The sequence below is a fragment of the Mustela nivalis genome (genome assembly GCF_964662115.1).
Source record: "Mustela nivalis genome assembly, chromosome: 2".
NCBI classification, from domain to species: domain Eukaryota; kingdom Metazoa; phylum Chordata; class Mammalia; order Carnivora; family Mustelidae; genus Mustela; species Mustela nivalis.
The window spans coordinates 144,754,951-144,770,265 of record NC_139021.1 but is presented as its reverse complement, the minus strand read 5'-3'; the positions used below and the strand labels follow the sequence as shown (position 1 = coordinate 144,770,265).

At 52.7% G+C, this 15,315-nt stretch overlaps 1 protein-coding gene across 2 annotated transcripts in view; it reads left to right on the top strand.

Annotated features, from left to right (window-relative positions):
- Positions 1-15,315, top strand: part of GRID1 (glutamate ionotropic receptor delta type subunit 1) — a 691,195-nt gene that overhangs the window by 222,870 nt on the left and 453,010 nt on the right. The window lies entirely within an intron of this gene.

Below are 15,315 nucleotides of genomic sequence, written 5' to 3'. Positions count from 1 at the left end.
TGGCCCAATGCGGTCTGTGATTTCCTCTCAACCCCAGTCACCTACTTGGCTGTCTCTGATTGAAAGGAAAATGAAGAGAAAGGCAGAATTATACTAATTCCATTTGATGTACTTTGGTTGCTTATTCCGCTTTCTCCTCTAATTAATTATTACTCAAAATGCTACCTTATATATCAGGAGCCAGCATGAAGCCCACTGCTGGGGAACTTAAAATTCGGAACGCTTAATTTGGCACATTGGCTGGCAGTCCTGCGGCCCTTGGCTAATCAGACCCTGCTAACGCCGGTGGTCAGCCAGCCTGTGATGTCCTGTCGGCACTCGGCATTTTCTCTGGAACACATTTCCCTGTAGGAAGTGATTCAGGCCAGTAATGGGCAGCCTAGGATTAGCAGCACTAATGTGTCTGGCTTTCTCAGAATGTTCCCAGCAGTGTGTGTCCCAGTGTCTGCTCATAGGAAGGCTTTTCTCCTTGCTAAATTCCCCAGGCCGGGCAGGCTCCAGTGATGGTGTCTGCTAATCTGGTCGCTGGCCTTCTCCATCTCTCTTCTCGCCCGTCCCTTGCCTCCTGTCCTTGCTTCCTTTCTGCCTTGCCGCTGTCCCGCCATGAAGCTTCGGAGTGGGAAGAATATTGGCTTTGGAGTTCAACAGATATGGGGTCAAGTCCAGGCTCCTCCACTTCCTGTTGCTGTGACCTTGGCTGCTTTGCCTCACCTGTGTGACCTCAGCTTCTTCATCTGTAAAGGACGGAGGAAGGAGGCAAGAGGCCAGATGAAGCCTGTGGTTCGTAGCTTCTCGGGAAACATCTGTTCTCTTCCACTTACATATTCATTGTTTCCCTTCTAGATGAATTCAGCCCATGCTCTGTTTCTAGGCCCTGCAAGGATTTAACACATAAACAAGACTGGCCTAAAGATACTATTTCCAAGTGGTTCATTATGCAAACTCCTGCAGTGTTGGAAATACTTGGCTTGGCTTGGGCCTGGCGCCTTCTTGATCCGCGTCCCCCGCACCCCGTCTGCATTTGCAAAGTCTTGGCTTTGCTGGGTGCTGCAAAGTGCTGCTGGGTGCTGGGGACTTGCCCTGGGAGTGGCCACTCTTTTTTTTTTTTTAAGATTTATTTATTTATTTGACAGAAATCAAAAGTAGGCAGAGAGGCAGACAGAGAGGGAGGAGGAAGCAGGCTCCCTACTGAGCAGAGAGCCCGATGTGGGGCTCAACCCCAGGACCTTGAGATCATGACCTGAGCTGAAGGCAGAGGCTTAACTCACTGAGCCACCCAGACCCCCTGGGAGTGGCCACTCTTAGTGTTGGGCAAGAGTGGCAAGCCCCTGGGAGGGGTGGCCAGAGACTATGGGGGAAGATGGCACCTAGGCTTTGTGCCTTCAGCTCTAGCTGGTCAGAGTCCTGGGTTTTGATTTTCTGTCGGGGTGGGTGGCTGGGTCGGGGGTGGGTGTCCTGTCCTGGGTACCCAGTGTGGGTGTTTTGTGTGCTTTCCCTAATGTTCACACTTCACGCACAAGGCAGCTGAAGTTGAGGAAGTTCCCTGTTGCTTCAGGTCCTGTGGGTAGCCACCAGGGGGACTCAGCAGGAGTCAAGTCTAGACGTGTCCCACTCCAGAATCTCCGGCTGCCATGCTGCTGTGATGATGGTGGTGGGCAGATGGGGTGTGCTACCTTCACGAGGGGAGGACGTGGTTCAGCAGCCACCGTCCACAAGCCGGCAGAGGTTTTCAGGGCACTTATGCTCCAAAAATTTTGGTGTATGTACTAAACTGGGTATGGGAGGGGTTTCCGGACTCCGGCAGGCTGTAGGGCCTGGACCACTGGCTGGCCCAGGAGGTCCCCTGGGAGGGACCTGGGCATGCCATCCCAGCACAAAAGCTTCATCCACTGCCTGGACGTACTGTCGGGGCTTTGCCAGCAGACTGACCCAACCTCTCCTTTGTTGGGACAAGGACAGAGGATGTGCACAAGGCTGATCCACTGCCGGGACATGTCCTGAATTTTATGCATCTCAAAACACTGTTTTGGGCCAGCAAATGGCCTTAGAGCCCTAGTGCTACTCATGACAGGTGGCTTTGGTACCCAATCAGGACTGCATGTGTGAGCTGTGTTGGGAGTGGGGGTACACTCTTCCCCCAGCTGTAACTTCTCCCTTGCCCACCCAGAAAGCCCGGCTGATGGGAGGAGGGAGGAAGACGGTGCTGCTCAAATCTTCTACACGTTGCTACATGGGAATCTGTTGGCGAGGCTGGTACTTTCACTATCAGTAGTGACAAGTTCTGGATGACACAGACTTGGCTATCTGGGAAGTGCCAGGTGTCCCCATGCGACATGGGGGGCTGCTTCTCTGTCCAGTGTCCAGGATGCACGCACTCACTGTGGGGACTCAGCCCAGGGACCCCTGCACTATCAGCCTCTCTGGGATCCCTCTTGATGAGGGGCCATCCTGCCTGGGGGTTTGGGGAGTCTGGCCTTGGTGGTGGGTGGGTGGCAGAGGTGCAAGCAGGCTGAGGCACTGGGTGGGGGTGGGGCGTGGGCTCAGATAATAGGTCCTTCTTTAAGATCCCCTCACCTTCCACTGTTCAGTCTCCAATCCACATTCCCTGCCCTGAGATCATTTCAGCCTAGTTTAAACAACCACCACATGAGTGCGTTATCTCTAAAAGACTCCCCTTGGGGAGACTGGGCTCAGGGGTAACAGCATGCTGGTCCTGGACTGGGAGCCCACCATGGGGTGGCCTCGGGCACTGCTGAGGGTACAGGACATAGAGAATCCTTCCTCCAGCTGGGCCTCTTGTGCTCTGGGCTTGGCAGTAGAGGTCCAAGTAAGGGTAGGTAGTGCTCTCTGATCATCCCAACCGGGAAGTGAGTGGAACACATTCTATCCTCAGCTGGGCCTTGGTTTGTCTCCAGGCCACCGCTAAGTGGGGCTTCAGTAGGTGATGATACGCACTATGACACCCTCCTCATGTAGCTTGTCAGTTTGAATCACTGGACAGGGGAGCAGGGGCTGGGGGTGTGTGCTGTCCTCACTCCAGGGCCATGGGAGTCGTGAGAGGGGCCGAGGGACAGAGGCTTTGCCTGAGAATCCTGTCTGTAGCCGTTGGAACCTTCCCCCTTCTGCTCCCAGCTTCCTTCTTCCATTTTGCCAGTATTTAATGAGCCCCAGTGGTGTGCCAGATTCTGTGTGGGACACTGAGGCTATTGTCCCTGTTCACGTGGGGCTCCCAGCTTTATGGGGAGGACAGACATGTTAACAGACCCCTTTGCCTGTCAGAACAGAGCTGTGGGCCAGGTTCTGGGAGAGTGCCAAGGATGGAGCAATGCCCTCTGGCCAGGGAGAAATGGGGGTGGCCAGAGGGTCAGGGATGCTTCCAGGAATGGGTGACACTGGGGCTGGGTCTACAGGAATGAACGAACCTTCATTAACCCGATGGCCAAGGTGGGAGCTGGGAGAAGGGGTCTGGAGAGTATTCAGGGACTCTTGTGTTGCCATGGTGGGTGTGCCAGGTGAGGAGTGGCTGGGGCTTAGGCTGTGGTATTAGCAGGAAGGGGTCCCTAATCCAGGGTGGAGAGTCTGAACTTCAGGACCAGTTTGTTCTTGGGGCCCCTTTTGGGGTCTTTGAAGCTAGGAGCTCACTGAGTGCTCTGTATGGCCCCAGTGCTGAGGGTTATGTATGTCTTACTGTTCTTTCTCCTTCAGGCCAGATTTGATGGAGAGATCTCCAGTGCACACTCAGGTTTGGCCCTGGGCGTCATCTCTTCTTCCTGGAGCAGATTCCCTCCATCTGTCCATCATCTGTCCATGTGTCCTTCTGTTCGTCCATGCATCCATCTATCTATCTGTCCTCCCACCTAAACACCCATATGTTTAGGACAGATGGGGTGTCTGCGACAGACCAAGAACCATATCTTGATAAGGTTGGGGACACAGAGGTGGTGTCCCCTCCTGGAGACCTGACAAGATGTGAAATGTTGTGGCTACACATCACGACCCTCGTCCTCTTGGGCATTCCCAGTGGCTGGCTGAGTGGGCACACCTCAGGTCTCTCATCCACTGAGGCCTCCTCTGGGCTTGGGGTGGGGGGTGCCCCAGGACTCTCACTTGTCATTTCTGTGTCCCTGTCTCTATTCAGACTTAGGCTTCCCTCTTTCCTTTTTGTATCTTCTTTGTTTCCTCCTTTCCCTTCCCTCTCTCTTTTGTTTTGCTGGAAAGAGTAGAAAACTTAACTATTTGAAACACTTATGTACTTGATGGAGAAGAGTTGCCTCTCCCTGTTCCCAGTTCCTGAGGCCGACAGAACAGCCTGCTGGGGTCCTGAAGCCCGTGTACCATCAGGCTGCCCGTGGATATCGGGCAGCCTGTCTGACCCACGGGAAAGTGAGCCCCTCGTGGACAGGGACTGGATGGCGTCCACCTTTGTATCTTCCAAGAGCAGCACAAGGCTGGCCCACAATGGCTGCTGAGGGAAAAAAGGCATGGAGATTTGTATTTCTTCCCTCCGATAGAAAGAGCTCGAGGCTAGGTTTTCTTGTGTGTGCCTTGATTGCCTCTTAGTTTGTCTTCCAGTGCTTGGTCAGCTTATCAGCAAGGGCCTTAGTCTTAAAACTTTTGCCTTTACCAAGGCTTGAGTTTGTGTAAGAACACTGCCTTTGGCCTGAAGGGCCAGCAAAGGAGTGGCTGCTCCTGTGGGTGGGGACGTTCCCAGGCCCAGCTTTGGTACAGGGTAGGGGAGAGCAGTGTGCAGAGAGGTGAGTGTCTTGGGAGAGGATTGACGATAAGCGACGGTGTTGGCCGGTGTGGGAGAGTGGACATGTGCGCGCGCGCGCGCGCACACACACACACACACACACACACAGGCTGATACAGTGATACCACTGGCCAGCCACACAGCTGGTACAAGCACACCCTCAGATGAGCACAGTCTAACAGGAACACCCCCCCCACCACCACCACTTGTGACCCCCCCGTGCGGATCTAAACATAACTATGCACACACATACACATACGCACACACCAGGATAAAGGCACTGCTGGTGTCAAAGCAGCTGGGGAAGGGATTGCAATGTTGGGAAAGACACGGCTGTTACCATGTGATGATCACAGCAGGTGACCATTACCTTTGTAGTTAGATGGGTCTCCGTGATCTCTCTATGGCAGCAAGAAGGATGGGAGAAAAAGTAGTGAGGGGAACAGCTTAGGGGTAGGACAGCTCCTCATTGCTCTGAGAGTGGGATCCCCTTTCACCCAGTTTGGGAGGAATAGGTGAATAGAAGGAACAGAGGTGGAAAGGGCCGCGTGCGCTATCCCTTTTCACCCCTGCCCAGACTGGCTTCCCAGGCAAGGAGTGTGGCTGGAGGCCAGTTCAGTCCTTACTGGGAGCACAGCCTGGGTTAGCTCCTGGCTTTGAATCAATTGCTTCTCAGAGTTTGCTGCAGTGAGTGAGTTTCGTCCTGCAATTTGAATATAAAGACTTGCTTTTTAATACATTTATCGCAAAGGAAGATGAAGTAATGTCAGTGTTCTGTTGTCCCACATGATAGATGCAAATATTTCTTACTTTACCATGGTAAATCTTCAGCAGGCAACTTTATCACTCAGAGCTAGGATAATTCTGTGCCATTTAAGTATCATTTACCAGAATATTTTAAATTACTAATTAATTATAGAAGATTAATTTTTAAATGTGGCCCTGCATTTGCATTTAATTGTATCCTACTGTTTACAGATTTTAAAGCCTTAGTACTTCAGAAAAAGTGCTAGGAGTCTGAAAAATTCATTTTTTCCCCTTAGAGATATTATGTTGAGTTTGTTCTGGTAGGTTCAGAGCTAAAGGGATGCTCAAGGCAACCAAGACTTCAGGCCTGGCTGAGATGGGAAGGGAGCAGAGGCTCTGTATGGCCACTGTCCCCTCCCTTCTCTGTCCTCTTTGCCCTCAATCCTTGCAAATCCCCATGCATGCTGGGCAGGCCTTCGTGGGTTCCTTCCCTGTGGGACATGCCACATTCTGAGCACAGCTCCATTGCCTCTGTCATCTCTAGGTCTGCATCGTACCCACCACTTGTGTGGTGACTCTTTGTCCTTTCTTCCCCATGGGACCTAGGAACGTGTGAGGGCAGGAGCTGGGACAGGTTTATCTTCGTGAATTGCCTTTTCAGAGCCTGTGGTTGATGGTTGGCACACGGGTGAATGAAGGATGGAATCCCAGGAGCTTTGACCTCTGTTGTGCACACGCAAATGTTTTCTAGAAGGTGAGTTCCCCAGTGGGCAGACCAAATATATTCCTAGTGCTCTGGCCAAGCAGGGGCCCCTGAGTAAGCTGGTGTTTTGGAAGCACTTCATGTTTGATTTTTAATATTTCCAAGGAGCATCCAAGCCCACATCAAGAAAAAAAATGCTTGCCTGTGGCTGGGTCTTACTGGTGTTTGTTTTCTGGTTGAGGGCTGTTTCTATTTTGAGTTGACTTTTGAATCATGCCACCCATTCCTGGGGCTCAGGAAGGACTTCCTTGGCTGCCTGGGAGGACTGTCTGCTCCTTCCTGGGGTCAAAGAGTGAGATCATGAACCTAAAGTGTGGGCCTGGAGACACCTGGTGTTCGTCCCTTCCTTCGTGGGCCATTAAATAGCCAACAAAGTGTCACTTCCTCCCTGTGGGTGCCTCTGTGGCTTATTAGCAGTAGGAAGCCAGCAGCCCTGAGAAATAGGCATTTATGGAGGGAAGCAGCTTGCGGCCGTGGAATGACTCAGTTACCCTTTCTGCTCCCGGATCCCTGAGGGTGTTCAGGTTGTGGGGGCCTCCCCTGAGGTGGTGAGTCAGCTCATTTGTTGACTGAAGGGCTGAGTGGGGAGCCCAGCACGGAAGCAGCAGCAGAGTCTCCCCAGTGGTGCGGGAAGCCAGAGGAAGGCTGAGCTGCATCAAGAGAGGCAGAGGTGAGGCGAGGTTATCCCAGTTGCCTGGATTCATCTCCCAGCAGCTCTCTGTGCCGTACAGCCCACATCTGTTGCCAGCCTCTGCGTGCTCCCAAGTGGGGGCTTCGGTCAGTGCTGGCAGGAACTTGGCCTTGGTCACCTGCCACCTGTGCCCAAGCTGCCAGGCAGCTGGGAGGAGAGAAGGCCTCTGCATCCGTGAGCTGGAGCAGCGTAACAAACCCCTCCGAAACTCGAAACTCGGATTCGTGAAAGAATGAGCCTTTGTTGTTACTCATCAGCCTCATAGTCAGCAGACCTGGGTACGATGCAACTGATCTCCTCTGGGCTTGCGAATGCCTCTGTGGTCAGCTGACTGTGTGGCTGGAACCGGCTGGTTAGGAGAGTGGTTGGCTGGCGGTAAGTTAGGGTGACAGGGTGATCAGGCTGCGGGTCTCTCCTTGTCACACACGCTGGCCCACACTTACTCCTGTGACAGCAGCAGAGTTCCAAGAAGGCTCTGGGCCGCTCGAGGCTGGGGCTCAGACCCGGTGCCTTGTTGCTTCTATAGGTCTCTTGGCCTAAGCCAGCCAAGAGGTCAGCCCAGATTTAAGGGGCAAGGGGAGAGAGCCCCTGGGAAACCCCTCATGGGGGAAGTGCAAAGTCACTTTGCAAAGGGGGTGGTAGGTACATTACAGAGTGAGGAGTTGGGGCCATTTTTGTCATCTCTCTGCCCTGCCCCATTGTGCAGATGAGATTCCTAGGAGCAAGCAGGTGTCCCCTGGCTCTGTGGGTGATGGGGAACCACGTGTCTCCTTTCTCCTACTCTGTTTCAGTCTGGCTCAACTTGGGGGTGAAAGTGGTGAGGAAAGGGTTGTGGACCAGAGGGAGAGATGGAACAGGCCTTTATTTATCAAGAATGCTTATGCCGACCCACTGATTCACCTCATCTCTACAATGCTGGGAAGGAGGGGCTATTACAGAGTATTGGAACCTGGGGGTTTAGGGACCTGCACATGCTCCCAGATCTAGTGACACAGCTGGGATGTGAGTTCAGAACTTCCTGACTCACAGCTTGGCTCTGCTTCACTACATGGCATTGGGAGGAGGGGGAAGCTTGTTGTCTTGACAGATCAAGGGAAGCCCATTTTCCTCCTAGAACACGACAAAGGGTGCATCTGATGGACTTTGCCATTGAGGAGCAGGTGGGATATGGGGAAGGTGGACTGGGCACCTTTTTAAAAAATTTTAAAATTTTAAATTTTAAAAAAGATTTTATTTATTTATTTGACAGAGAGAGAGATCACAAGTAGGCAGAGAGGCAGGCAGAGAGGTAGGGGGAGGCAGACTCCCTGCTGAGCAGAGAGCCCAATGTGGGGCTTGATCCCAGGACCCTGAGATCATGACCTGAGCTGAAGGTGGAAGCTTAACCCACTGAGCCACCCAGGTGTCCCATGGACTGGGCACTTTTGAGACAGCGTCCCTTGGACTCCACGGTCCTGTGTTTGCCACCACACCTGCAGAGACTATGAGGGGACGCACAGGCTGCCTCAAACTCCCTCCTCAGTAACCAGAAGAGCAGCTTTCATGCCCTCAGACTCTCACCAGAGTCTGAGGTGATTTCCTTAACCCTTCTGCCAGGTGGTCAATGGGGCCAAGTTGCAGACAGACTGAGTCAGGTCCCATGTCCTCACCATGGAGCTTTTCTGAGTTTTGCTTCCCCATCTGTACGGTGGATTGAAATTGATATTTGACCCCGCAGTTTCCTCTAAGAATTAAGCTTGGGAAATATTCTGGAGCACAGCTTTCCTCTTGACTCTCCTTCCTAGGGCCGGCCATCCGAGGGTCTCTAGTAACTGTTGTGTAGATAGGGAGACAGAAAAGTCTTAGAAAATTAAAGGATATGGAGCCCTTAGAGCAGCAAGAACAATGAAAAATCTTGACTCCAGGCAAGGTCGACGTTCCAAATTTTGAAATGTGCTGGAGTGTTAACATTAGGGATTGTCGTGGTGACCTGCTGCTGGGTCAGGTCACCAAAGGGAGAAGTGGGCATGGTTGATGAACTATTAATAGGTGTGTCTAATGCTCATTTCTCCACTGTTTGCTGTGGCATCTCTGTCCCTGCGGTGTGTTCTTTGTGTGTCTTCAGTATATGAGTCCATGAGTGACATGAGGGTGAGAAAGCCAGGGACAAGGGCACGATTGCAGCCATGGAGATTGCGGAGAAAGACGTTGCTGTGACAGAGCTGTGTGGAGGTGTAGCAGAGAAGAACCAGATGGGAGTGGGATGTCGAGGAAAACACATGTCGACGGAGCCCCAGCTCCGGCCACAAAGGCCTGGTGTGCTGGCAGGTGTGGAGGGCAGAGGTTGGATTCCCACCAGATGGCGGGACGGGAACCACTTTAATTTCGGCAACAAGGGATGGGGCAGAGACCTGAGTGTGTCCCCTTTTCCGCCCTCCTCCTTCCCACGCCGCACGGATTCATTTCCTTGCAGAGGGAATCTGAGCACTTCAGCTGCTTCGGTGGCGGCCGTTCCTGGGGGGGGGGGGCTGCAGTGAGGGCTGCTATCAGCACGGAGATGGGGGATTGCCTCTAGAACAGCAAGACACACAGGCCCCTGCTCTCTGCCGGGGATGTCCTTTTGAGCCTGTTTACTGGTCTGCCGACAGGGATAATACTCCTTTCCCTGAGGGTTGCGGTGGGGTTTAAATAAGATAAAGCCCCAGGGCTGTACTCTGTGAATGTGGCTTTGTTACGGCGTCTGTGGAGAGTGTCTGGCTGAGATCATGGAACCAGCCTGGGCCGCTGCCAGGTCAAGGGCAGATGTGGTAATGGGTCCCAGGAGCCGTGCTTTGGCCAGCCCCGTGGGAAGGAACCTTGCGCGGTCTCTGTGGGAAAGTACAGCTTCTGGAGCCAGGTGAGGAAAACCGGGTGCAGGGTATACCCAGGGTAGTAGGGGATGGTGCTAGCAAAACGGGACAAGATGCTCAAGGCCCTCAGCCTGTTTAGCTGGGATTGAGGCCTGGCCTCCCACCCCAGCGCTCAGCGGGGGAGATGTCAGATTGGCGGGGGAGGATGTAGGTGGGAGGGATGGGGAAGCAGGGGCCTCTCAGTGCCCCCCTCTCCCGCACAGGCTCCCTGTGCTGGCTGGGCACGTGCAGGTCCTGCCCAGGAGCAGGAAGGAGAGCCCAGGGCGCCTCCCATCTGGGCGCTTGCTTGCCTGTCCAAGCATGCACAGCAGCTGGTATCTTCTCAGGGTCGCTGGTGGCTGGGCTCACAGGAGGAGGAAGAGCTGTTGGTGCTTTCTGCCTGCAAAGTTACTTTTGGAAAGAGAAACCTTCCTTTCATAGCCTGTCAGGTGGCAGCCCTCAGCAAGATACAACGAACGGGGCCCTTTCCCTGGACCCCTTGCACCGGGTTCTTGGGTGGGGAAAGAACCAGGCCCTGCTCTGAAAGAGCTACCAAGTTTAACTGGACTTGGGAAGAACCACGAGCAACAGAACAAGGCGCCCAGCTGCAAGCACCCAGTTGGAGACAACTCTGTGGCTAGCACGGGCCACCGGGTGGGCAAGGGAGCAGTGTGTCTGCTGTTCTCTTGCTGTTCTGTGGCGGCCACATGGGTCCATCCAGTCCACATAACCACGTGGACCACTCTTGGCTGGAGCTTTTGAAGACAACCAGAGGATCAGATAAGAATGGCTAAAGCATCCCTTTTGAATGCCGGCCAGGTACAGCCAAGTCACAGATCTGAAGGCCCACGACATGCAGGCAGGGATAGTGCAGGGCAGAGCAGGTGGGCTGTGGGAAGGAGCAGCAGTATAGCAACTGGAGCCTGGGGGGGCCCATCTTTCCCTGAAGGGCACAGTCGGGCAGGTCCCACTGAGCTTCCACCATGAAGGCCTGGTACAGCCAGTGCATTCTGTGTCTCAGAAGCCAGAAATCTGGACTTTTCTGTGAAATCTCTTTATTTTTTTAAATGTTGGCAACTAATGGCAGCAATTCTAAGCTCTCTGTTGGCCAGCTCTGCCTGGGGTGGGGCTGATACAGCTTGCAGACCATTGAGTGGAAACATCTGATTTATGACTTATATGCTGTCAACTTAAGCATATTAAATATGGGAATGGCACAAAGTGAGCCCCATTCTCTTCTTCCAGGGTTTTCTCACTAGGTGCCAGCAATCATTCTTCGTGCAGTGCTCCTGAGAGCTCCTGTTTCTCTCCTGGTTCCTCCAGGCCCGCCTTGTTGTCCGTGCAGCCAGTGTTCTTATCCTTGCTTGTCAGTGCCAGGGTGTTGCTGACCTGCCTTAGGACCCTTCTTTGTATTTACAGGAAGGTCTTGGTTTTTAAGCATGTGGAGTTCAGTTTTCTAGACAGAGGGTCACCGTTGGGTTTGGTCTGTGTCCTTCATGGGGCTCCACAGTGAAGCTGTTCATTCCTTGTCCCAGGGTGGGTAGCTCTCCATTCAGCTCCGTTCTAGCTTTCCAGGGCTGCGGAGAGCTACTGAGTCTGATAAGGGGAACTGGACAATTTCTTAAAAGCCTGACTAATGCACTTGGTAATTCATTGAGCTCCTCTGCTGGGCCCTTTCTGAGCAATGGGGAAGCACCTGAGAGGTGAGGTTGGTCCCTTCTTGGGTGTGAAATATGGTTTAGAAGAACAGGCAGTGAGCCTACAGCCCAAGGAAGTAAGTATCCGAGCCCAGCCCAGCCCATGCTTGCCTGGGACGGTGCCACCTACAGAACAGTGCCTATCCAAGTCTCAGTTTGCACGTCTTCTAATGGAACAGATGTTCATTGAGGAGACAATGTGAATCAGGCCCTATTGTGGGTACTGGGGACACCAAGTCGCTGAGACAGACAAGGTCCCTGACTTCAAGGAGTTGACATTCTGATGGAGTCAGAGGGTTTTCACTAAGTCAATAAATGAATAATGTCCAAGTGATTGAGGTAGTGATAACCTACTTGAAGAAAGCAAAGCAAGGTAAGAAGAGAGTGGTTTGGTGGGGACGCCATTTTAGATGTGGTCAGGGATGGTGTGACCAGGTGTTTGCATAGAGACCAGAAGGGCGTGATGAAACCCATCAAGCAATTACTGGCTATAGAGCAATTTCAGAAGATGGAAAAGCACGTGCAAGGGTCTTGAGGGTGGAATGAGCTTGGCATGCTGGAGGGTCTATGAGGGGGAGGGGGTGCCTGGTGCAGGGCAAGTCGGGGGAGAGTGGTGGGAAAGGAACATGGGGAGGGACCTGAGGTCAGAGCCCAGAAGACCTCATTGGCCACTGTAGGACTTTGTGGACTTGGTTTCAGTCTAATGGGAAGGTTTGTGAGCAGGTCAGCTGCAAGATCTGGAAAGGGACCGAGCTGAGGGTGTCCTCTCTGCCATTCTTTTGCTCTGACAGGAAGTAACTCAGGGACATGGAAGGTCTAAGGAGATGGTAGATCATAGTTATCAGGCCATGGGGAGCCAATGTTTGGGGAGCTGATCAGGGCTACTCAGGGTGAGGTGCTCTTTCTGTACCCTCTTCTTGCTGGGGCCACAGGGAGGGCAGGGGGCCCTGGGTGGGTGTCCCCATTTGGAGCTGTGTGCTTGGTCCCCTGCTATGGGAAATCAGGTGGCCTGGCTTCATATCTCACTCAGGGAGTTCTCAGGGGTAAGCACAGCCTCCTGGCAGCCCCCCATGGCAGCTTCCTGCTGGGTGCAAGCAGTCAGCCTAAAGAGCTTTGCATTTTATTAATGTGTGTGACAATGGGCCTGATGGCCTTGATGCTCCAAGGACTCTCCTTCTGGAAGGGCTGAGAGGACACACTCTTTACAGAACCATCTTTCCTCTGTTCTTCACCAGGGAATTCACGAGAGCAGCAGCAACAGCTAACCTGACCACGACTCACTTTCCTCAGGTCCCTAGAGGGCCTCTGGCAGGACCACTGCTGAGCCCAGTGCAGGCCTTGGCCCCTGTGGGTCTCTGTTCGTTTGCACATGTGCCAATATGTAAACACATTTAAACTGCCTTATGTTTGTGTGCTGTGTGTGCCTATGACAGGGGACAGTTTGCTCATGTGTCCCAGCTTGTCCACCGGCTTCCACAATGACGCTCTGGGGCTTGTGAGATGTCCCCTGCTACCAGTGCAGTGGGAGACAGTGAAGTGGAACTCCCCCTCCACCCATCCCACCCTTTGCGGCTCCCAATTGTGGCTCCTCTTCTCCCAGCTCCCCTACCCGGCTCTCAGCATCCCCTGTAGGTTCTAGGCCATGACTTTGTGGCCACAGCTGTGACCTCTGCTTTTTGGGTTTGGGTTGTCGCTTTCCCCTTACAACAGGATAGACTTGGGTAGTGCCCCTTCTCCTGCTGTGACCCAGTGGATTCCAATCCTATTCCTGCCACTCATTCCAGACCTGGGGGACTTGCAGTGTTGGGGGTGGGTAGGCAGGCCTGGCATGGCACATGGTCTGGGTCCCTTGGCTCTGCTGCCTCGAGGCCGAGTTTTGGACTCCAGACTCAACCGCTGCCAGGCCCGTGGGGGAGGATGCTGAAGGGCTGCAGTGGGCTGGGACCAAGCACTCCAGACTGCTCAGCCTGGCTTCCCACCCATCCCCCACTGTAACCTTCCACATCCAGCTGCTGCTCTCCAGGTGCTCAGACCCCCAGGGTTAGCCCCCAGGGCCAGCCTCATAGTTCCATCAGGGGATACGTATAGCCTAGGTATAGTGGGAAACTGGAGAGGCAAATAAAAGGTGGGGAAAACTCCTTTTTTTCTGTGTAATGGGGAATGCTGTTTGCACATTTAATTCAGTGGCCACTTAAAAAAAAAATCATAACTTTTTCTTTCTGTGAAAGGAGGTGTCCTTTCAAATCTGGCAAGTTTTAGCTTCCAAAATAAGGGAAGTTGCATAATAAGCTAGCTGGGCACCCAGACTGGGCTCTGGAGCCAGGGAGAGGCTGAACAGGGACAATCTGGTCCAGGGCTGTGCGTCTCTCTCCTGTGTGTCTGCTGTTTCTTTCAGGGAGAAAAGAGCCCCACTCAGAATGGCTACCTGCCCTGGGAAATGCAGAGCAAACACATCCCTGGCTCATTAGTGGCTCTAAAAGAATGTGCAGAAAACAGCTCTGCTTTTCCCACTGGGGTCAGGAACAGGCTTTGGTGTTTGGCACATGAGACCTGTCCTCAAGTGGGGAGGACATTTGGGGCAACAGAAGGAGTAAGGGCTTGGAAATTGCACAGTTGGGCTCACTCGCTGAATCTGAGCTCACTGACAAAATGGGGAAGCTTCTGCCTGCTTACCCCAGTGTTGTAGTGAAGTTGAAAATAGGCAATGTATGGGACAACTGCCCAGTATTGTCTGACCTAGAGTGAATGACTGTGTCCTGTTCCTCCCACGGCACGGTGTCCCTCACTCTGGTCTGATGCTCAGTCCAGAACTAGGCTGTTATCACTATTCTCGTTTACCAGGAGCAGAGACTAAGGCACTATGAGGTTGTACTATACTTGGGGACCTGGGTTTCCAGTGGAATACTTCTTTTCTTTTCTTTTCTTTTCTTTTCTTTTCTTTTCTTTTCTTTTCTTTTCTTTTCTTTTCTTTTCTTTTCTCTCCTTTCCTTTCCTTTCCTTTCCTTTCCTTTCCTTTCCTTTCCTTTCCTTTTTCTTGAGTGTGGGAGGTACAGAGGGACAGGGAGAGAGAGAATTCTAAGTAGACTCCAACTAAGTGTGGAGCCCAACATGGGACCGATATCACGATCCTGACATCATGACCTGAGCCAAAATCAGGAGTCAGATGCCGATCCAGGTGCCCCATCCAGTGGAATATTTTTAAAGAAACTTAAGATGAGAACCTGTGGAGTGGGCTTGAGGGGAGAGGAGCCAGGGGAGGTAAGATGGTGCATAGCCTTTGGAGTTAGTGCATTTGAGGTTCGAATCCTAGCACTGCGTTATGGCTGATGGCTGTGGGCTAATTATAAAACTGCACCAATCCTTTGTCTTCTCATCTCTAAGGTGGGGCTGGTAGCACATAGGCTGAACTACATCATGAGGATGTGATGAGAATTTGACAAGATGGCAGACAAATTTCTACTCCACGGTGGGTACCCAGTTCACGTTCCTGGTATTACTGTGATCAGGTGGTGGTGGCAATGGTGATGATGGCTGGGATGGTGATGATGATGCCAGTAGTGTTGGTGATGATGATGGGGGAGTGGTGTGAGGACAGTGATGATGCTGATGCTGATGATGGCTATGATGGTGACGGTTATGGTGATGATGATGACGACAGGGGCAGTGGTGGTGATGATGGTGATGATGGTGATAATGACAGTCAGGATGGCAATGATGGGGATACTGACAGTGAGGATGGCAAGGAAGATAATGGGTGTGATGATGAAGTTGACCGTGATAGTGATGATGATGATGGC